The sequence below is a fragment of the Hyposmocoma kahamanoa genome, unplaced genomic scaffold (genome assembly GCF_003589595.1).
Source record: "Hyposmocoma kahamanoa isolate Upper Pololo Valley unplaced genomic scaffold, ASM358959v1 88, whole genome shotgun sequence".
Taxonomy (NCBI): Eukaryota; Metazoa; Arthropoda; class Insecta; order Lepidoptera; family Cosmopterigidae; genus Hyposmocoma; species Hyposmocoma kahamanoa.
In genome coordinates, this window is record NW_020654466.1 from 12,738,491 (window position 1) to 12,761,719 (window position 23,229).

General features: G+C 35.5%; 1 protein-coding gene across 2 annotated transcripts in view; it reads right to left on the reverse strand.

Moving 5' to 3' along the window:
- The window catches only part of LOC113235678 (integrator complex subunit 3 homolog), a 45,540-nt gene extending 23,605 nt beyond the window's left edge, over positions 1-21,935 (reverse strand). The window contains exon 1 of one of the 2 annotated variants that reach the window (XM_026471518.1): positions 21,419-21,935. The gene's annotated coding sequence lies outside the window, so the exon portion shown is untranslated. The remainder of the gene's footprint in view (positions 1-21,418) is intronic. The other variant, XM_026471519.1, reaches the window with a different exon arrangement.
- Positions 21,936-23,229: the final 1,294 nt, after the last annotated feature.

Here is a 23,229-nt window from a genome sequence, read left to right on the forward strand (position 1 = left end):
GTCTTATTGATAAAAATGTCGTAATGTGGTTGTGGTCACATTACACTACCCCTACCAATCGCAACTCGCAAGGAGCTGAAACGTTTTCTAGGGACGGCTACTTGGTATGGTCGGATTGTTCCCAATTTTAGCACATTCGCAGGACCGCTGAATAGACTGACATCCGGTAAAAAAAACGCACCGCCCTTCCAGTGGACCGACGAGGCTGACGTCAGTCCACTGATATTTTGAAAAATGATTGGTTTTTGTTCTTGTTGCCTTAGAACATTGGCGCCCTTATACGTGGTAGATTGTTTTCCGCTTCTTAGTTAAGTAGTTAGTATTTTGTTTGGTCGCTGGTTGTCCTATGAAACGTTGTTTTTTTGTTTTTTGGTTTGTGTTTGCAACAACTGAGGTGAAAGCAGTGCTTAGATTTTACTTTTTTACCGTACTAAACTTTGTACTGTACTGTACTTGTTTCTGTACTTGAGTAAAATTGTTTTTTTTGTTGTTAACGACGTTTTTTTTGTTGTTTTTCCATACAAGTACAGTTTCCCCGTGTAGGGACGGGTTTAGAATATTGTTCCCTACCGCCGCTAGACAGCGTGACGTAAAAGCCGTCTAAGGCTCAACTCACACTGGCGCAGAGTCGAAGCGTCGCGACGCATCATGTTTTTCGTTTATAGTATATTCACCTCTATTTTCTCATTGTTAAGGTACAAATTTGTGTTATGCAAATATGGAAACGGGCGATGACGCGCGTCGACGTTTGAATGTAGTGGAGCGGCTTCGCGCGTCATTTGAGCGCCAGACGCCGACCACACTGTGATCCGGCTGCGAGCATTAGTTAGCGCGCATTGTCGCGCGACGACGTCGACGCACGTCGGCGTCGCTAAGCGTTGTAGTTGAAAAACAGGATGTGACGTGACGCTTCGACTTTGCGCCAGTGTGAGTTGAGCCTAATTGACCAGTTGTGCCCATAAGCCAACATAGGACCAACTGTAGTTATAAGTTGTACTTTTTTTTTGTGGGTAAATTTAAATTTTCTTTTGTATACCCATTAACTCTGTGCGCATTAGCATATTGTTTTGTATAATTGTGAAGCCGCTTACACACAGTGTGCGTATTAGCTTATTGTTTTGTGCAATTGCAAAGCCACACTCACACCGTGTGCTTATTAGCATATCCTTATAGTTTATTTGTAAAGCCGCTTTCACATCAGTTGCAAAAATTTATTTACGCTTATTTTTTCTGTTTTGTTTTTGTGTACCATCAATTTTTCAGCTTTCAATGGATCGTTCTGGAGCGTTCTGTTAAATATAATAGTAACAGTACGGAGTATTGACGTCATTGAAGAATTTTGACAGTTTTTGTGTGTTATTCAAGCAAACTTTCACTTTCTCGGTAATTTAAAAAAAATATTTTTACAATGGCGTGTCGTAACCCTATTAAATTCTTGTCCTAACAAAAGTCTAAATTAAAATATGAAGTATAATGTAAAGTAGAAACGCGGTCAATTTTGTTTGCAATTTAAAATCACACCTTAATTTTTCTCAGTTTCTTCTGGAGCGGTAGACTAGTCCCAAAATAAGCCTTAGGTCATACTTTCTTCTTAAAGAGCGGTTGACTACTCCTTAAACAAGTACAGGTCGTAGTCTAAAAAAGGTTGTTAATATCCTATTATCATTGCCATATCATTCGCGCTCTAGCCATGATTGGTAATGCCCTATGGTCCATATAGGGCATTACCAATCATGGCTAGACCACAATAACGGTTGGACATTGTTTCTTCTTTAGGAGCGGTAGACTACTCCCTAAACAAGCTTAGGTCAAATCTTTCTTCTTCTTCACTATTGTTAATTTAAATAAACCTCAATAGTATTTTCAAAACACTCTTACCATAAATGCAATAATTTGACCGTGCCCATTCTCTATTTTTTTTAACATTTCTTGTGTGCAGTCGTCTAATGTCGATTCTGTCTGTTAGTAGGCGTCTTATAATTTTAATATTATTCGATGTTTTTTTTTATTGTCTTTGATTGGTGATGTATGAAAGGTAAAAGCAAGAGATTAATACGTATTACTTATCCGGATTTTAATTTTAAATTAAAATGCTTATGAGGAGCCTGCGGGTATTGTAACGGAACGTTACAACGTTGTTCAATTCGTTTTAGGATAAATCGTTTTTTCAAATGTAACATTATTAAAAATTTACACAAATAATTATTTGCAACAAACATATCCTATTTTTAAATAATAATAAACTATAAAGAATTAAAACCATGATTTACCATAGACAAATTGGTTAAATCTATGATAGCCTACGTTGCATTTTCGATAGGATGTCGCAGACGCAGGAAAGGGGAGGCGCGGTAAAACATAGAAACTCACAGAATCAGTCAGACAGCGAACGTAGTACACTAAGTAGTCTGTGAGACAGCGTCATAACGTCTTCGGAGCAAGTTCACGCTCGGCTTGGCTCACGATAAAAAAGAGTGCAAATCATTATCATTTGTTTCCCGTTCCCGTGTAATTGTGAAAGTGAACGTTTTAAATTGAATGACACACAAAACACTTGTAACGCTTATATTTGCTAATTCCATGTTTTGTATTGTACCAAATTGCACTATGTCATTGTTGCAGCTCTTTCTACGATTATATAGTTATGTACAACGTTAATTTCAACCACGGGACCATCCGCTTTAAAAAAAATTTAAACATTGCATCATCAACATTTCAAATGAAATGTAATGTAAATGTAAAATTAAATTTGATTTTAATTGTATTTTTTTCACCAGACGTTGTTTTCTTTAGCTTATTTAGTTTTTATTCTTTGCCAACAATAAGTAAACGTCTCGGCCTTCAGTCTTATTACTTAAATTCTTTTTTTATATTTAGGCACATTTTAAACTGCAACTCCGTTCTGATCGCGCCACCGGCAATTGCTACTACGTAGGTGCTCCCCTAATTATCTTTTGCCGTCGATGGGCCTTCAGAACGGATGGAAAAGGACCGTTACTACCAGTTTTGTTGTCCATTGCAGGAGCTACCTTCGGGTTACACTAAGCTACCTTCGGACTAAGTCACCTTCGGGATAATTAGTTCGAGGCACCTCTGGGTTGTAGTTCTCTTGGAGTTTTTTTTTTTGTTGGTTCTGCGCCGGCAATTATACAGGGGAGTACTATACTCGGAAGCGGAAAACCATAAATCTTAAGGCCCGTTACCACGACCGGTATAAAAATAAATTTGTGTACCATTTTTTATATAATAAAAATTTTAATTTTAAATTGTAAATATTTTTTTTTTCTAATTATTATTATTTCAATTTCCGGATTTCTTTTTTAAATTTTCTACCCTCTTAGGGAAAAAAAAACTAGGGAATCGAACCCGGTACAACATGGGATTTATCAACTTAAGTCTCAGGGTTACGGGCGCAGTGGCATTGTCCATCAAATCTTTGCGACTTGAAGCTCTGAGTTGCACTGCAACTCTTATGGACAGACGTGTCGCTTACCATCAGGCGCACCACTTGATCGTTCCGTCGTACTATGGAAAATGGTAGAACAAGCACGGATCAAAAATCATTTTGAACAATGTCGTTATTGATATATTTTTTAATTTTATCTTATAGTTTAATGACGCAACTAATTTATACAGAAGCATTTTTCCATAAAAAACGTATAGTTTTTTTATACAAAATGTCAAACATGATTGAACGAAAAAAATATTTTTGTGGGAGTTCACTACTCATCTTTGCAAGTTAATTTGAATAGTAAATATTATAAGAAATTAGTAAGTGTTATACATTTTCTTTGTAGATTTTCACAACATACTTTATTTATATTTTGTATTAAAAATTACGTTTAAATAAATCGAAAATGAAATAAGGACAAAAACCTGTGTTTTTAAAATTGATTTAGAGTTTTGACACTTACCAACGTCCTCCCTACTTTAGATTCGAATGTTAAAAGGTACCCTAGTTATTAAATAATAACATGTATAAAAATTGGCTGCGCCTTTTTGCGCTTTTCGAAGTTATTGGTACAAATGTGATAAGAGTCCGAGAAACGGAAAACCACTATCTGCTGCGGTTTCGAGTGTTGATCGTTTCTATTGATAGTTTGAGGTAAGTTTTGTTATTTACTATTAAAAAAACATAGTTATGACAAACTTTATCAGTTTTGCACTCATTATGTGTGTGAATAAATTTATCAAAACTCTGCACACGAACCTTTTTTTTAAATGGTATATAAAGGGCTGATTTTATAATAGTTCATTACAGATTCAAAAGATATTAATATACGCGCGTTTGTTAAGGACAGACATTGTATTTTTTAACATTGAAATGTCTACCTTCAAGTTGTCTAAACGTGAAATAATACTTTCGTATATCGAAGGAGGAAAAACTATGGAAGCAATATCAACTCTTTTGAAAGAAAATCATCAAATCTCTGAAGACAACATATGCTTCATTATCAGTGACATTCAAAGACGTATGATTCCCGTTTTCAATACAAAATGGGAGCAAGCTTCTCGGAAAAAAGAAAGGTTTTTGAAGAACAATAGCAATTGGCTGGACTTGGAATATTCTGTGACTATACCCACTTCAGAAGGCGTTTTAACCGATACCACTCCATCTACATCTTCTGGAAAACGTGGAAGACCATGCATATCTTACGCAGACTCGTCACAATCTAGCAAGAAAAGAAAAAACTCAGTGTTGCTTAATGAATATGGATTTGAGCATATTAATAATGCATACATACAGGGATTACGTTCGATAGAAGAAGGAACGGAAGCAAAACTTGTGGAAACATTAAGATTTGCTGACAGAGAAAAGAAGATATTAATCTCGAGTCTCATAGAAAATCCAAGGCAGAATAAAATGCTTATAGACGAAGAAGCATTAAGCATTTTGATTGACTTAGATTTAACGAAAGCACAATACTTGTATTTGAGAAATTTAACAGACGAAAGAAACTGTTCTATATTCCCACCATATTACAAAATACAAGAGATTAAACAAACCTGCTATCCACCATCTGCAACTATTGAAATTACAAACATAGGAGCAAGAGTAGTAAAACTTCAAGATTTATTAGATCACACAGCAGCCAGGATTTTAAGAATAGATTCTGTATATAAAGATGGATTAAAACATTTACTTCTTTACAGTAAATGGGGATGTGATGGTTCATCAGGACAAAGTCAGTACAAACAGAAGCTTCCAGAAGAGTCTGAAGTTGTATCAGATGCTAACTTATTTATCACTTCTTTAGTACCCATTAAATTAATTAATGAGCTAACAGGAGATGTAGTATGGCAAAATCCTGTACCTTCGTCTGTACGTTTTTGCCGTCCTATATTATTAGAGTTTTGCAAAGAAACGCCTGAGAAAACTAAAGCAGTTGTGGATGACATAAAATTGCAGATAAATTCGTTGATCCCAACTTTGATTAATAGAGAAGGCGAGGGAGTTCAAGTAAAACATGAACTTTTCTTAACAATGATAGACGGTAAAGTAGCTCAAGTATTAACAGAGACACCTTCTGGCTCCACATGTACAATATGCAGAGCTACTCCACGGCAAATGAACGATTTGACGAGAGTGACTGCTAGGCCTGAAAATGAAGAAAGTTATCAATACGGACTTTCTACATTACATGCCTGGATACGTTGTATGGAGATGATTTTACACATTTCCTACAATCTTTCTTTTAGAACATGGTCTGCAACGACTGAAGAAAAGAAAAGACAAAAACAAGAGAAGAAAACTCTAGTACAGAAACGTTTTCGTGATGAGTTGGGACTGATAATTGACCAACCACGTCAAGGAACAGGAAATAGCAATGATGGCAATACGGCTAGATTTTTTTCTAATGCAAGTTGCTCTGCTGAAATTACTGGTGTGGATGTGACTTTGATAAAACGTCTCTACATAATACTACAAGCACTTTCATCAGGTGTGATGGTAGATGCGGAAAAATTTGGTAGTTATGCTATGGAGACTGCCAGGATTTATGTCAGTAATTATGAATGGTACTGTATGCCATCCTCAGTTCACAAAATCTTAATACACGGAGAAAGTATTATAAAGCATTTTGCAGTGCTTCCGATTGGTCAACTTTCGGAAGACGCACAAGAATCCCGTAATAAGGATTACAAAAACTTTCGCCTTCATCATGCCCGAAAATGCTCCCGAGCAGCCACAAATGAAGACGTATTTCATACTCTTCTTTACACATCAGATCCATACATAACAAGCATTAGAAAACCATACAGCAAAAACGTTAAAGAACTCGATGAGGATACACTACATCTTTTGAAAGTGAACGAATTAATTTTAGATCCGGAAGCTCGGCAAGTTTAGTTGGCAAAAATCTATTAATAAATATTTATACAAACCATATAGGTATAAATTGCAATAGGTACATTAAACCTTTAATGTGCATTTAAAATAATATTAATAATTTTCAATACACTTTTTTTTCAGTTATTGTTTAAAGTAGAATTAGCTTTTCATATTTTTATATTAATGTATCTTGGTAATGTAGTTGCATATTTATGTCTTAATTCCTACGAAACATAAATAGTTACTAACATAAAAATGAATAAACTCCATTTATTGATCGTTTTTATTGGACTTTGATTTTTAATATTTTATAATAAAATATGTATTATACTAATTTATACCAAACTATTACATTCGAAGCCTTATATATTCCTCTACAATAACGAAAAATTTCAAGACATAATTTTAAGAAACAAAAAAGTTATTGATTTTTGATCCGAAACGCACCCATATTTTCCATAGTGGCGTCGTCCCAATAAAATTATCATCACAAAAAAGAACTTTAAATAATAAAGCAAAAAGCCAAAAAATGTGATCTTTAAATGTTGATGGCATCGAGTATATTACCAGAAATAGAGACGAAATAAGGGCCGTATATTCCTGGTAACACATTAGCGATACAGCTCTTATATCAACTCTCGTTTGCACTGAAATATAGACAGGTCAATTACTGACCTGTGTGTACGTCTGCGTATATTCCAAAAAATATTCCGTATTTATTGTAATAAAGATAATATCTCTAACAATGCCGTGCTGTTCTATTCGGTGATGTGGGAAAAACAGTAAAACATCTAATTACATAATCTCAGTATGGAGTACTAAAAAAAGCGACCTCAACAATACGTGGAATTACGTCTATTTGCTAAGTTTTATTGAAATATCCCCTAGCTCGCCACTATACAGGACTTGACATTGGAGATAATAAAAATCGGTTCTCACTACTCAAAGTATATTGACAGAAAAACGCCTTGAATTGGAGAAATAGCAAAATCAACCATTAAAGTAATTGCTCCTAAATTAATGTTAGGCGCTATTTATGAAATGAATCTTCATGCGTGAACAGCCACCCTTCGAGGTGGATGATTATTTTAAAAATGAAATGGGACCACTATGGAAGTACCCCCTTTCCAACAAAAAAAGAATCATGAAAATCGGTTCACAAATACCGGAGTTATCGCGTAACATACATATAAAAAAAAGAACATACACTCGAATTGAGAACCTCCTCAAACTCAAACTCAAAATAATCTTTATTTCATAGGTAAGCATTATTACACTTGAAATCGTCACAATGGTTAAACTCTACCGCTCATTCGTAAGGCAGATTCCCCTGAGAGAATGAGCAAGAAACTCTAGGGGTTGCTCTTTGTAAATAGCATTTACAATATTTTTTTATTTTTATTTGAAACATCAGAGATCGAGACTACCTCCATGAGCTAAACGGGTTACTACCACGGATTTTTGTCATCCAAGTACGCAGAAGTTGTATAATAACCTTTAGTATAAAGTTTTTGTTTCACTATAGTTTTAAACCTCGTGAAAGGCAAATTTTGTATATCAACCGGAATCTTGTTATAGAAGCGTATACATTGCCCCTTAAATGATTTTTTGACTTTGTGAAGACGACTATCAAGAAAAGCTAGTTTATTTCTATTCCTCGTATTAATGTTATGTCTGTCACTATTTTTCATAAATAAATTACTATTCCTTTTAACATAAATTACATTTTCATAAATGTACTGTGAGGCTAGTGTAAGAATGTTAATTTCCTTAAACTTATCTCTCAAAGATACTTTGGGACTCCTTTTTTGAAGTCGGTTAAAAACAAACGGAATCACATTTCATCGGTAATTAAATATTAAATATGTAATTTTGCAATTTTCGTCCATTATAGCAAAGCTCAAGTTAACTGGTCGATTTGAAGTGAAACAGTTGACGACACCAATTGACGACATCCGTCAATTGTTTCGAACTCGGGCTAGCCAATCGGAGCGCAGTTGTCAAAGTAACGATATGGCAGAACAGTTTTCAAACAAATTAAATGACATTTCGTCTATATTTCTGGTTATATACTCGATGGTTGATGGTAAATACATAATATCAGTTTCGCGGATAATTCCTTGGATACGAAAACATATGTATATTACAATAGTTTGCTAAAGAAGAAAATAATAATAAAAGGAGTCGAGGCTTATCCATAAAAAAATCGTTTAAATAGATTTTTTCCTATGTTATACATGTATTTATTTTTGTATATTATTTCAAGAAAAAGGCACGTTATCTAAAATTGATAATATGACCCTAAAATGGCATTGTGTCCCGTCAGAGAGCCACAGACAGAGGGTGGTCTGCGGACTACTCAAGACGGCCAAATCCAAACTAAAAAGGCGCATTCGGTTCAGGAGCACCGCGTCATGGCGAGGTTAAATTCAACTGCACTAGGTTCAATACGCAAAATAGACAACACATACACAACTTCCCCTGCGGAATCGGAAAGAACCCTACTGGAAGTACATTTCATTTAAAGACAAAGCAATCTGCCTAGGCACTTTTATAGATATTGAAGGAGCCTTCGATAAAACCAACTTCTCCAGCATACAATCAACAATGAGAAGACACGAAGTAGATGAAGTGCTAATAAGCTGGATTAGCAACATGCTGAAACAAAGAACAATAAAAACAACAACAAATGAGACCCCATGGGCCATAGTAGCGAAGGAGTGCCCTCAAGGAGAGGTATTGTCGCCTCTGCTGTGGGATATGGTCGTAAATGACCTCATCATTAAACTAAACAAAGAATATTTCTATACGGTAGGATATGCTGATGACATAGCTAAACTGGTAACAGAAAATTATGCCAATACACTCTACGACATTACACAAGCTGCTCTCCGAATTGTGGAAAAATGGTGCAGAGCATACGAACTATTGGTAAACCCAACAAAGACGGAACTAGTAATATTTACAAATAAACGACTACTAGGTAACTACCGATTACCCAAACTCTTCAGCACAGACTACAGATATCAACCGATGTCAAGTACTTGGGAGTAATACTGGACAACAAGTTGAACTGGAACAAACATCTTTTTTTTTTATCTGAACAACAAAATGAAAAAAGCTACTATCACTTTCTGGCAGTGCCATAGAATGGTAGGTAAACAATGGGGACTTTCACCCAAGATAACACTATAGCTCTACACAGCGGTGATAAGACCCATGATCAGTTACGGCGCGATAGTATGGTGGCCACGAACCAAGCTGACGACCGCAAACGACAAGCTGGACAAATTCCAAAGATTCGCTTGTATGGCGACGACCGGCTGCATGAGGACAACTCCAACTGCGGCCCTCGAAGCGATGCTGGACCTTCGGCCCCTCCCGCTGTTCATCAGACAGGAAGCGGCGTCAACAGCAGTGCGTCTAAACAGAGCCGGCCTTTGGAAGCACATGAGGACCCCACATACAGAAATCCTTTATAAGACTGTCAATGAGGACCCGCTACTGCTGTAATGTTCGGGGTTTCGGCGAGAGGTTAACAACCAACAAACAGCGTTTTCATAAGTAATTATTTATTATGAGTACTACAATATAAACTTACGTACGACTAGACTATTTGGTATAATAAAGTTAACTGTGTCATCCTAACAAGAAGAGGGCCCTTTTATATCGTTACCAAATCCTGAGTGATAGTAATTATTTCTTATATAGATTATATAGATAGGATTAAAGTACACATTTCGAGAATGTTCTTGAGAAAACAATATCATTAGCTAATTTGTATACAGATAGATTACTAAGTTGTGAACTGTCAATAGTCATTACACGATGAGAATGGTAAACAAGTAATGTTTGTTTGTACAATAATCTAAAATATTTCTACGTACATTACACTGGAGGCGGTTGTGGATAGGATCTCAAAACAATACATCTTTGACAAAAAATACAAGATACAATTGTTTGAAGATCCCAACGAAGGACTGAACCCCTGAGAGGTCCGAGTCTTCACTGATGGATCTAAAACAAATTCAGGAACAGATACTGGGGTATTCTCAGAAGATCTCAATATCGATATCAGCACCGCTTGGTGACCACAACACAGTATCCCAGGCCGAATGCATGGGCATCAAGTTGGCGGCAGAAGCAATCATAGCGACAAGAGTAAAGAACTACGCCATTCGAATACTCTCCGACATAAACTCAGGGCTCATTTACGAATGCCATCAAGCATTCATGGAGGTATGTATACAAAACCACGTAACTCTACAGAACTAGCCAGAAAAAGGTCGGAGACGGACGCTGTAGGACCAGAACCGATAGTGTCCCTCCCCTACCAATGGTCCAGAACAACTATACACAAAGGTACAAAATCTTCACATATACATACATGGACCACTCACGGTTTGTAGACAGGCGAGGGAAGCACTCCCAACGCTCAATGCCAGTCTATCTCGAATATTAATTAAACTTAAAAGGCAAGAGCTTCGCACTCTAACTGCCGCCCTAACGGGTCATGGTCCGTACAATACACACATTTTCAATTTAGGTATCATAAACAGCCCTCTACGCAGAGCGTGCATGGAGGGGGAGGAAACGGCTGCGCACATCCTACTTCAGTGCTCTGGCTTGGCCAACTACAGAGCGAAGTACCTTGGAGTGCCAAGGTCGCTCCCCGAAGTCTTCAGCAAACCAAGGAGGCTGCTGAGATTCCTGGAGGAGCTTGGACGGCACGAGTAGGATCCTGCACCCACCACACGCAAAATAGGCGCCTTGTCGTCGAGTTGCGGATACCAGCCCGTTGCACCAAGTACCAAGTACCAAGTACGGGCTAAAAAGTCAATATATGGTATTTGGGAGCAGACGTAAGTGTAACTTTGGGTTATCTTACCTTGCACTTAATAGTATAAACCTTCAAAAGGTAAATCAATTTAAATACTTAAGGGCATATACTTGCGCCTGACCTTATAAATGACAGTGATGAGAACTTAGGGCGAATCGCACGCAGATTCGCAAGACGTTCGGGTAGACGGGAGGGGTGGAGGTAACGCTCTTCAGAGCGTGTTGTACCCGCTACATTCATGCAGTCTGTGGCGAGAGTATACGAAGAGGACTTACAGGGCCCTACGGACTCAATATAATAACGCGTTCCGGTTGATGGTGTTGCCCCGTTTCTGTACCGCATGTTTGTTGGCGCGCTTATGGACGGTTTTGACGATACTACGTGTGGTGCGCGTCCCTGGTGCGCCGCGTGCGGGCCAACCCCAACTCCGCTCTCCGCGTCATAGGGGATGAATGCTATCTTAGACACTGTTGTGGGCTTCACGTGTCCAGATTATAATTCAATTATAATTTCTACGAACAATAGAATAACTGCACATCTTTGTATTACTAACGCATATGAGGGTATTTGGCAAACGTAGTGTGGGACGCCCTCCAGCCAGATGGAGTGACGATCTGCGGAAGATTGCTGGCAGGAAATGGATGCGTCAAGCCGAGAACAGGGCGAAATGGCGTGCATTAGGGGAGGCCTATGTCCAGAAGTGGACTGCAATAGGCTGATGACGATGATGATGATGAGGGTATTGATATTTGGAATAAATATAATATTATTACAGTATTATTTTTAAAACAATTAAAATAAAATGTTTTGTTATCGTTGTTATATTAGAAAATTAAGTGCGCCCAGTAATGCACATATTTAGACGACTTCGACGGCACAGCGGTTAACTCTGTGGGCGCTAGATGAAGAGGTCACGGGTTCGATTTACGGTAGTACCATTTTGTAAACAAATTTTTCTTAATTAGTCCTACTCTGGGTGTAGTTTCGATGCATCAAATACTCATTGCACCTGCAGAGAATTTACAGAAAATAGGAGACCAGGTAATTGGTGTGGTTGTCTGACACTATAATTAGTATTAAATGTCAAAATCAGCGTTCGAAATCAACAAAATGATTATTTTCTTTGATAATTATCTGACAACTATCCATGCTAATTCAAAGTTTTGTTTAAAGAAACATGAGTAAAAAAATAAATACTAAAATATTATGTCGAAAAAGAAATTTATAATACATAGTTGTATTATATCTAGTTCTTAGGTTTTCGCGATTGTTACACATAGGAAATGAAACTATTTTTCAGGATTTAAATCGCGTATATTTGTTTTGTCAAACAAATCGACGCACTATGGAAAATCGAGGTCTGTTTCAGATCAAAAATCAATAACTTTCTTATTTGTTAAGATAGACTATTGATTGATTTTTGCACAAGCATAGAGTATTAAATACTGCTTTAGTTAAAGTTCAGATGCTATACTTTTGAAAAAGTATGTTTATTTTTGAAAAAAAAAATGAAAAAATATATTTCAGAAATAGCTTTTATTTGATTTCCTTAAGGACAATGCTACTTATATTATTAATAAAAATGTATTATTACATTAGTTTTTTTAAAAACAATCATGTTTAAGCTCTTATCTATTCAATTAATAATAAAAAAAAAATTAAGAAATTAAAAGTTATAATATTACAAACACGTATAGTAAAAAAAGTTACAAAATACTAATTTAAAAGTAAAATAATGTTAGAAATGTATGTACATATGTCAATGTGTATATTATGTTTTATTATAAATGTTGAACTTCAGGATCCAAAATGAGTTCATTCACTTTTAAAAGATCCAGAGTATCTTCATCAAGTGCCTTCACACTTTTGCTATATGTTTTTCTAAGACTGGAAATGTACGGATCTGATGTGTAGAGAAGAGTATGAAATACATCCTCATTTGTAGCTGATCGAGAGCACTTCCTGGCATGATGTAGGCGAAATTTTTTATAATCCTTATTACGGAATTCTTGTGCATCTTCGGAAAGTTGACCAATAGGAATTACACCAAAATGCTTAATGACACTTTCACCATGAATCAAAATTTTGTGTACTGAAGATAGCATGTAGTACCATTCATAATTACTTACATAAATCCTGGCAGTTTCCATGGCATATTTGCCAAATTTTTCTGCATTTATCATTACGCCTGATGAAAGAGCTTGTAAAATAATATACAACCTTTTGATCAAATTCACATCCACTCCGGTGATTTCAGAAGAACAATTTGCATTGTGAAAAAATCGTCTGGCAGTATTACCGTCATTGGTATTACCACTTCCTTGTCGTGGTTTGTCGATGATCAATCCTAGCTCCTCCCGAAAAAGTTTTTGTACTAGGGCTTTCTTTTCTTGCTTTTGTCTTTTCTTTTCTTCACTTGTGTCTGACCATGTCCGAAAAGACAGATTATATGAGATATGTAATACCATTTCCATACAACGAATCCAGGCATGCAATGTGGAAAGTCCGTATTGATATGCATTTTCATTTTCTGGCCTACTAGTGACTTTAGTCAGATCATTCATTTGCCGTGGAGTAGCTCCACAGAATGTACACGTGGATCCAGATGGTGTATCTGTTAATACTTGAGCTACTTTGCCATCTATCATAGTCAGAAAGAGTTCGTGCTTCACATTCACTCCTTCACCTTCTTTATTAATTAATGATGGCCGCAAGGAAATTATTTGGTTCTTCATTTCATCAACAACAGCTTTAGTTTTTTCAGGAGTTTCTTTACAAAATTCTATCTATATGGGCCGACAAAAACGGACTGACGAAGGCACTGGATTTTGCCAGACAATGTTGCCAGTAAGCTCATTGACTAATTTAATAGGCACTAACGACGTAATAAACAAATTTGCATCAGAAATAAGTTCAGACTCCTCTGGAAGTTTTTGTTTGTACTGACTTTGACCAGATGAACCATCACATCCCCATTTACTGTATAAAACTAAATGACACAATCCATTCTTATACACCGAATCTATGGCCAAAATCCTAGCTACAGTGTGGTCCAATAAATCTTGAAGGTTTATTACTTTTGCATGTGTATTTGTAATTTCTATTGCTGTAGATCAGGTATGGGCAACCTTTAACATGTTGAGGGCCAAACTTTAGTATGCAAATAGGTTCGCGGGGCGCGTTTAAAAGTGCTTAGTGCATTTTAAAGTAATTAGTGTCAATAGATTTCAGACATAAAATAATATCACAATGTTATTCTAGTACTAGTACAATTTATTTAAAAAATGAAATTTAAAAAAATGGTGCAACATCGTATCGGTAAATCGATACATTTGCAATTGCTACAAACTACGAAAGTCAATCAATGAGACACTTGAGCTTGAATTTGGGAAACTAATCCATCGATATTTTGATTAATTCCACTGACAACGTGTTTGTAAACACGTAAAGAATTTTCCAAATTATCGTCAGTCAGTCTTGTACGATGTGTTGATTTATTAATTTTCATCATCGAAAAGAACTGTTCGCATTTATAAGTACTGCCAAAAGCACAAATCAATCTTCTTGCGAATTTTCTAAGCTGCGGAAAATTGTCTTCTTCTAGGTATTTTTTGTAGAAATCGCACAACTCTACTTCTTTTTTTAAGGAGCTTTACTGTGTATTTTAATAGTAATGTCGCTCCGTAATGCTACTTAATTTATACATCTAACCTAGATTAAGACTATCTAAATATATTTTGTACAGTATTTTGGCTTCGTTCGACGACGGAACGGCTAGTATACTGTTACACCACCCAGTCTGCCGTATGTTAACTATACTGCCCAACTGTCTCCTGAGTCTCTCGGTCCGAACACATTCCATCAAAACGTGGTAAATGTCTTCAACGACGCCGCAATTGCTACAATAAGGAGTTGGTGTAATGCCCATCAAAAAGGTAAACTTCTTTGAAGGAATGTGCCCAGAGCGCAACCTCAGAGCCGTCACAACGCCAAGTCTATTCATCAGACAGTTATCAATCCATGGAACTTCCAGTGACCTCTACTTCTTCAAATTTAGATTTTAGGAGTGAGTTTTTTTGAGTTTCGATCAACTCCATTTGTAAGTGTATTGGAGCATTTTGTACATTACTTTTTGTTGGATTTGCAAATAAACTGAAACAGTCTTCCATGTTTTTGAAATCGCTAAATCTGTTCGAAAATTGTTCCGACAGTAACTTGAGTTCTTCAGCATATTGAGCATAAGCAATATTTTCATACGTAGAGAGCGTGTTGAAATGGTAACTATTACCAGATAGCATCTGTGACTCCCACAAGCGCAGTTTGACTTGAAATGCTTTCAAATGGCTGTACAAATCATTTCCTAACTGTCCTTGTTTTTGTAGTTTCAAATTTAAATCATTCAAATAGCCTGTTAGATCGACCAGAAATGCTAAGTCACATATCCATTTTGGGTCACTCAATTCAGATAGTGGTTTATCTTTTATTTTCATAAAGTCTGCTATCTCATTTCTAAGCTCGTAAAACCGTTTCAACATTTTTCCTTTGCTCAGCCATCAGACTTCACAATAATATGTTACGTCGTTATATTCAGCGGATATTTCATCTAAGAACCCCTTGAACTGACGATGGTTAAGCCCTCGAGATCGAATAAAATTGATGGTTTTTACTACCACATCCATAACATGCTGGAGTCGAATGGACTTAGAACACAAGTTCTGTTGGTGGATAATGCAATGAAGGACTATCAAATCATCTTTTTGCACATTTAATGCTGTTGCTTTTTCATTTAAAATTCCGATGAAACCTTTACGTAAGCCGACCATAGAAGGTGCACCATCAGTGCATACTCCCTTTAATTTTGACCATGGCAAGCCAAATCTTGTGAATACCTTTTGAACTTCATTAAAAATATCCTGTCCTGTAGTGGTTCCTTTTAGCGGCTGTAAAGCAAGCAATTCCTCAGTAACAGTGATCTCCTTATCATCACCTCGAATAAATATAGCCAGTTGAGCTGTGTCCGACAAATCCGTGCTCTCGTCTAATGCTATGGAAAATGATTCAAAACCATTCAATGTTGTTTTTATATCATTAGCCATCATTTCTATACGTCGAACAACGGTTCGTCTTGACAAACAAATTTTTTCAAATTCATTTTTCTTTTCAGGACACAAAACACTGCAAACTTCTAACATACACTCCTTAATAAATTCTCCTTCGGCAAATGGTTTTAATGCCTTTGCCAATTTTGAGCTAACTATAAAACTAGCTTTCACAACATTATCAAGTTGTGTTCTTTGTTTATGAAACATTTGTTGCTGTTTCTCCAAATTTGCTGTAAGCTTCTGGATTTTGTCTGTTCTTAATTCTCCTGTCAGTGAGTGTAGCGCAGTATGCTTAGTTAAGTAATGCCTCTTTATATTGAATTCTTTCATTACAGAAATGGATTCATTACACAGCAAACAAATAGGCTTACCATTGTGAAAATAAAAAAGAATTCTTCAGTCCATTTTTCTTGAAACTGGCGTCCCTCTGTATCTACTTTTCGTTTTTTTCCATCAGACATCATTTTTGTTAACTTTTCGTTCTTTAAACTTAATAACAATACAAACTATAGTTAGTACACAACCACTCAAGATGCACACAAAGTTCACGACTCAAACAGTTCGCTAGAATATCGCTTGTCGAAGTTATCACCTCGGTAGCTCGAATAGAACTGCACAAATGTTCGGGCCATACACCCGCTTATATAGGCAAAATGAAGGAATATTCTGGAATAAACTAGTTTTAGAATAATTGAGAAGCATTAAGTCTTTGATGTTTGCCGAATCCTTTTTCCTGGACGTTTCTGCCCATCGTTTATTAAAGGAAGGAATGAGATTCCTTTGAACATCACTGATAATAAAACACATGTTGTCTTTAGAAACATGATAGTTTTCTTTTAAAACTGTTGATAGGGTTTCAAGTTTTTTTCCTCCTTCAATGTATGAGAGTAATAATTCACGCTTGGAACACTTGAAAGAATTTGACATTTTGAAATTCAGTGATGATACGTAACTATCAAACGTTTGTTTAGTTTTATTATCAATTTGTAATAGCTTTATTAAATTAATTCACTCTTCTTATATAATTTCATAACTGAGGGTAGTGTGCATTTTGTTGATTAAAGTAGTACCACAAAATAAGTGCAAAATGTAGACAAAACGCCCTGTTATCAATAAATACCTATAATTTATTGAAATATACCGCAAACTAATCAATTCAATAGTACAACATAAGAAACCACAATAGATAGCGGAAATAGTTTTCCGTTTCTTGACTTATATCGTAGTTTTCGCGATAACTTCTAAAACCGCACGTATCCGCAGCTGATTTTTATAAATGTTATTTATGAATATCTGAGGTATCTGAGGTATAAAACAACACCAAATGTAAAGCACCGGGAGACATCGGTAACTGTCAAAAGTCTCGATGAATTTCAAACACGTACCTTTCTTTTCCCTCACTTTTTGTATTTTATAGAAAAATAATCAAACAATTCACAGCATTATAATTGCTTTAAAATCTATATACTATGGGCTGTTTAGAAATGCATAACACTTTATATATATTCGCACAAGTTTTTGAAAGAAATGAAATTTAAAGTATTGAAGCGAACAGACCTGAAATAGACATTCTTACGAATTACAATTTCTCACATTAAAAAATATGTATTCCAAATGCAATTCACGCAAAATTACTACATTATATTAAAGTACCACTCTAATACAATTAAAAAAAATTAAAGTGCGTCAATAACGACTTAAGTAAAAACGATTTTTGATATGCCGTTGTTCTATCATTTTCCATAGTGCGACGTTTCGGGCCCTTTACAGGTCCCATGGTCACGGTTGACTGTGAACCGACCGTGACTATGGGACCTGTAAAGGGCCCGAAAAACAAATATACGCGAGTGAAATCCTGAAAAATAGTTTCATTTCCTAGTTGTATTATTTTTAAAAATACGATAGTGTCCAATGCCCATGCAATATTGCTCCTCCAACTAGTTGGACTACGTAGTTGGACCACGGGCAATGAATAATGTAATCCATTGACGTCAACAAATCCTAATGATTTAAAGATTTTTGCCATAATATAAGTGTATATTATAAGTCTATCTAAATTTGAATATGTCACGTACTGACAAATCGAGTTTGGATACATAATTATATGATAATAGTGCTAGCGACAGCGTTATGTTTATCCGATTAATCTTAAAATTATAAATATAAAATTATCAAAATAATAACCTGGATATTTGTAAATGTCATCTGGATAATTGTAAAATTATCCTGATAACTATCACTAACATTAGATATCGTCGGAAAATTATTTTTATACACTGTGTTAGGGCACGCACTGTACAAACTTTAAGGAGGTGTTTAGTATTCAATATTATGTGAAAAACACTAATACATGTGGGGTCAAAACTCGACTCCCTAGGAATGGCAGCCATTTTGATTTGTTATTCTTAGTTTACTAGACGTTTGTTCTAAAATTATCATATTATGAGAAGTAAAAGCAGTACGAACATAAAAAATATTTTTTCATACACAACATAAGATTAGCGGCAATTGAATAAAATATCTGTCATGTACATTGACTTACAATTATATGGACGTCGGGTCCGCGCTAAAAAGTGTCCGCACTTGTAAGGCGCTAAAATCGTATACAGAGCGCCAAACTCCGCTTTAGTCTTCATTTGTTCGACTGACAGCGCGATACTGCGATGACATTACAATTTAAATTTCGAATAGGTTGACTTGGGACATTTTTTTCGTGGTTTTTGTATTAGACCCGTCGTCCATTTATTTATAAGTCAATGGTCATGTACATAAAAAAGTGGGGGATTGCCAAAAAAAAATAATAAATGTAAACTTTTACCAAAAAACTGCCAAAAAAACTAAGTATTTGTAATTTAATCCTAAAATAATCAAATTAAGGTACTGTTTTTGTGTATGAATTTTAAAGTATTTCAGCTGTTCTTAAAAACAAGACCAAAATCATAATCGTATGTCTACAATTCTAAAAGTTTTTACTACTCGAACTTAGTATCTTAACAACACAAAAGATCGCTCTCGGTTACAACAATGGCGATGAGTTCAACCATTTATTACCTGGCTCACTCTGCCCAGCTTGCAAGTGTAAAAGGGACAAAAGATAAGCCCCTAAGCACAATCCTGATTGAAAAAAAGTTCTAAGGTTACTTAAAGGTTCTTTTCATTCAACAATTAACAGTCAGTTGTTACTCTCTACTCAGACAACACATCAAGATGTGTTGGTCAAGACCAAAAGTGCTTTTGGAGTGAAATTTATTGTTGATTCGTCATGAATAATCAGCAGTATTCAAGTGCGCATATTGCAGATATTCATTTCATCTATGAACTTTGCAATGGTAATGCGCGGGCAGTAGTTCGTGAATACCGAAGGAGATTCCCAAATCGGCCTACACCTAATCACCAGACATTTCGTGATATTCATAGGCGATTGGCAGAAAATGGTATTCGTCAACCAGTAGGTGAACGTGCACGTGAAATACCAGTTTATGATGAAGAAACCGTTCTTAATATGATCTACAGAGATCCAAGATTAAGCACGAGGCGAATTGCTCTCCGACTTGGTATGTCGCATTGGACAGTGTGGCGTATTTTGAAAAGGCTTATATCCTTACCATTTTCGACGCGTGCAGAATATTAGTGATCCGGACTAGGCAGCACGTTCAGTTTTTAGTGCGTGGATTAATCAAAAGGTGCGGCAACAGCCAAACTTTTTAAAGAAGATTTAATGGAGCGACGAAGCTTCGTTTACAAGAGCGGGGATAACCAGTTATCGTAATTTACATATGTTGATTACCGAAAACCCTCATGCAGTGAGACCATCCTCATTCCAGCATGAGTTTTCTGTCAACGTTTGGGCTGGTATTATTAATAACCATTTAGTTGGACCGGTGGAGTTGCCGGAAAGATTAAATGGCCCAAGATTTTTGGAATTTTTAAGGACAGAGTTTGTGGAATTACTCTCAGAATTGCCAATCGCACGTCTCCGAGGAATGTGGTTGCAGATGGATGGAGCCTCTGCTCATTTCGCCACAGCTGTGAGACAGCACTTGAATGAAAATTATCCACAGTGGATTGGAAGAGGCGGCACTGTTGCGTGGCCTCCGCGTAGCGTAGTCCGGATTTAACTCCATTAGATTATTTTTTGGGGTTGTATGAAACAAAAAGTATATTTTAACCCAGTGAATACGAGAGAGGAGCTATCGGCGCGCATTCGTGAAGCTGCTGAAGAAATTCGTGCAAATCCCGAAATTTTATATCGGGCCACGCAGCAGGTGGGAATTCGGACAACAGCTTGCCTTCTAAATAGGGGGGGACATTTTGAACACCTTTTATAATTTATGTGTTTCTTTTTTTTTGTAAAATAAATAATCTAATATTTTTTACTGTTTTTTATTTCAAATTAACTTACTACATCTCAACACAAAACAATTTACTAGAAAGACTGTAAAATTTACTTATTTCGCTCTCGGAGACGTTATGTTGCAGAAGCTGTAACTTTTAGAATTGTGGACATAGGATTATGATTTTTGTCGTGTTTTTAAGAACAGCTGAAATACTTTAAAATTCATACATAAAAACAGTACCTTAATTTGGTTATTTTAGGATTAAATTACAAAAACCTAGTTTTTTTGGCAGTTTTTTTGGTAAAAATTTACATTCATTATTTTTATTAGGCAATCCCTCACTTTTTTATGTACATGACAGATATTTTATTTAATTGCCGCTAATCTTAGCTTTCCGAAAAATATTTTTTATGTTCGTGCTGCTTTTACTTCTCATAATATGATAATTTTAGAACAAACGTTTAGCAAACTAAGTATAAAAAATCAAAATGGCTGCCATTCCTAGGGAGTCGAGTTTTGACCCCACATGTATTAGTGTTTTTCACATAATATTGAATACTAAACACCCCCTTGAAGTTTGTACAGTGCGTGCCCTAACACACTGTATAATATTGTCTATTATTTTCGCTAGCCCTTTTGCTGCAGTGCTAATAATTTTTTTATTAATTTATTACACTTAGAGCACTAAAAAAACAAAACATTCCAGTATAACATACACCTAACCAAGTTTTTCCGTATTGCTATGGCGCCTAAGGAATAAAATTTTTGTTTGAAAAAAAAAAAAACTTATGTTTATTTTTGTTCTTACCTTATAAAAGAGGGTATAATATCCACAGTCCATAAGAAATAACACGTAAATGTTTAAAAACGCTGATAATCTTCACCGAGGTACACTAATGAAACATTAATTGCAAATACACTGTCTGTATGTTGTGTTTCACTTCACACACCTCATTTTAATTTTAAATATACTTTAATTTATTTTTAAGTTAAAATACCTTCACTTCGTATAAGAATTTATTCTACACCGTAAAATTCACTTCAAATTTAGTTTTTATAATTTTGCTTTTATGTTTTAAGTTTCTTTAACCTAATTATTATTTTAAATCTACGAATACAATTAAGTTTAAATGCATAGCATTAACACAGTTCATTAAATGCACTTTACAGACATAATTTTACGAATTTGTGTATGTAGTTAATTAAATTACAAAGTATACTTTTAAAAAGTGGCTTGCTTGCGCAGTTTGTATTATTTAGTGAAGGCCGGCCGATCAAACGGCCGATCAACGAGACGCGGCGACGTAGTTGGTCGCAATGGAAGTGGGAACAAGAACAAAGAACAACTTTCAAACCATTCAACATTGTAACGCTGATAGGGACGGCTATGCATGAAAGAAAGAGACAGGCATATTTTTAACATTTCGATTAGCATTAAATTACTATCAGCAAAGTTGACGTCTCGCCACCTTTAAAGTTCTTTTTGCGAGCAGGCAACGGCGAACCAGTAGCGCATTCCCGCTCTTTAAATTCTTGTCAATTAATAGCGTTTAGAGGCTAGATATATTATTACTCCCGGACACATAATTAGAGCCACCTTGCATTTTTATCCTAATACAATTTTATATAATAATATTTTATAGTTTTATAGTTAGCATTGAAGAAAAAGTTTTCTCCGCTATTATATTTTTAAATGCAAATTTTCAATAAGGACTTAAGGAGATGACGTTTGGTACCAGTTTCAAAGTTGCATAATAGCATTTTTGAGCAATCAAGCATTGTTTAAGCTAGGCATTTAATACTGAAAATGCAATGTGCTTCGAATTATGTGTCCGGGAGCATATTTTTACTATAAACATAAGCTCTTGACAAAAAAGTGTTAATAAAAGAAAGGGTGGAGCTAGTTACAACCTCTGCTTGTAAATAAAAAGCAGTTTTAGGATTGGCAGGGCTTGTCTTATACTGTGGTGCAGTCAAGGCCATCAGCGGTTAACTGCAAAATATCCTTGACAAAAAAGACAGGACATAGTTTTTATGATTTTACGCAGAAAGTATAGGTATGTATTTATTGGTAGATATGCATTTTATATTGTGTTTATAGATTGCACAGATAAAATAAATTTTAATGGCATGACACTGGATTGAATAAGTTTCTTGACATTGGCATCTTATTAATTTGATAATTTAAATACACATATATGTATAAAAAACTTTGTAAAGTTGTGTCTTACACAATTACTACCATTTTAATTTAGTGTAAATAACGTAAGTTACGGTTTTTAACAAAGAATTTTGATATTCAGTGGCATGACTACCAAATATATTAGTCACGGATCGTAAGATCTAAAAATAAATAAAAATGCCTACAATTTTAGATCTTGTTGGAGAACTGTGCGCAGTATTTCGATGGTATTGTCCTTCCCTTCTTTATTAAAAAATATTAAAACTGGGATATGTTTTAACTTATGTCTATTTTTTAAAGACTTTAGAGGCTCTTTTACACCGTTTATGTACTTCAGTAAAATTGCTCAGTGGTGCACTATGGGAAATAGTAGAACAACGGCGTATCAAAAATGGTTTTGACCAATGCCATAATTGAAATACATATTTAATTTTATT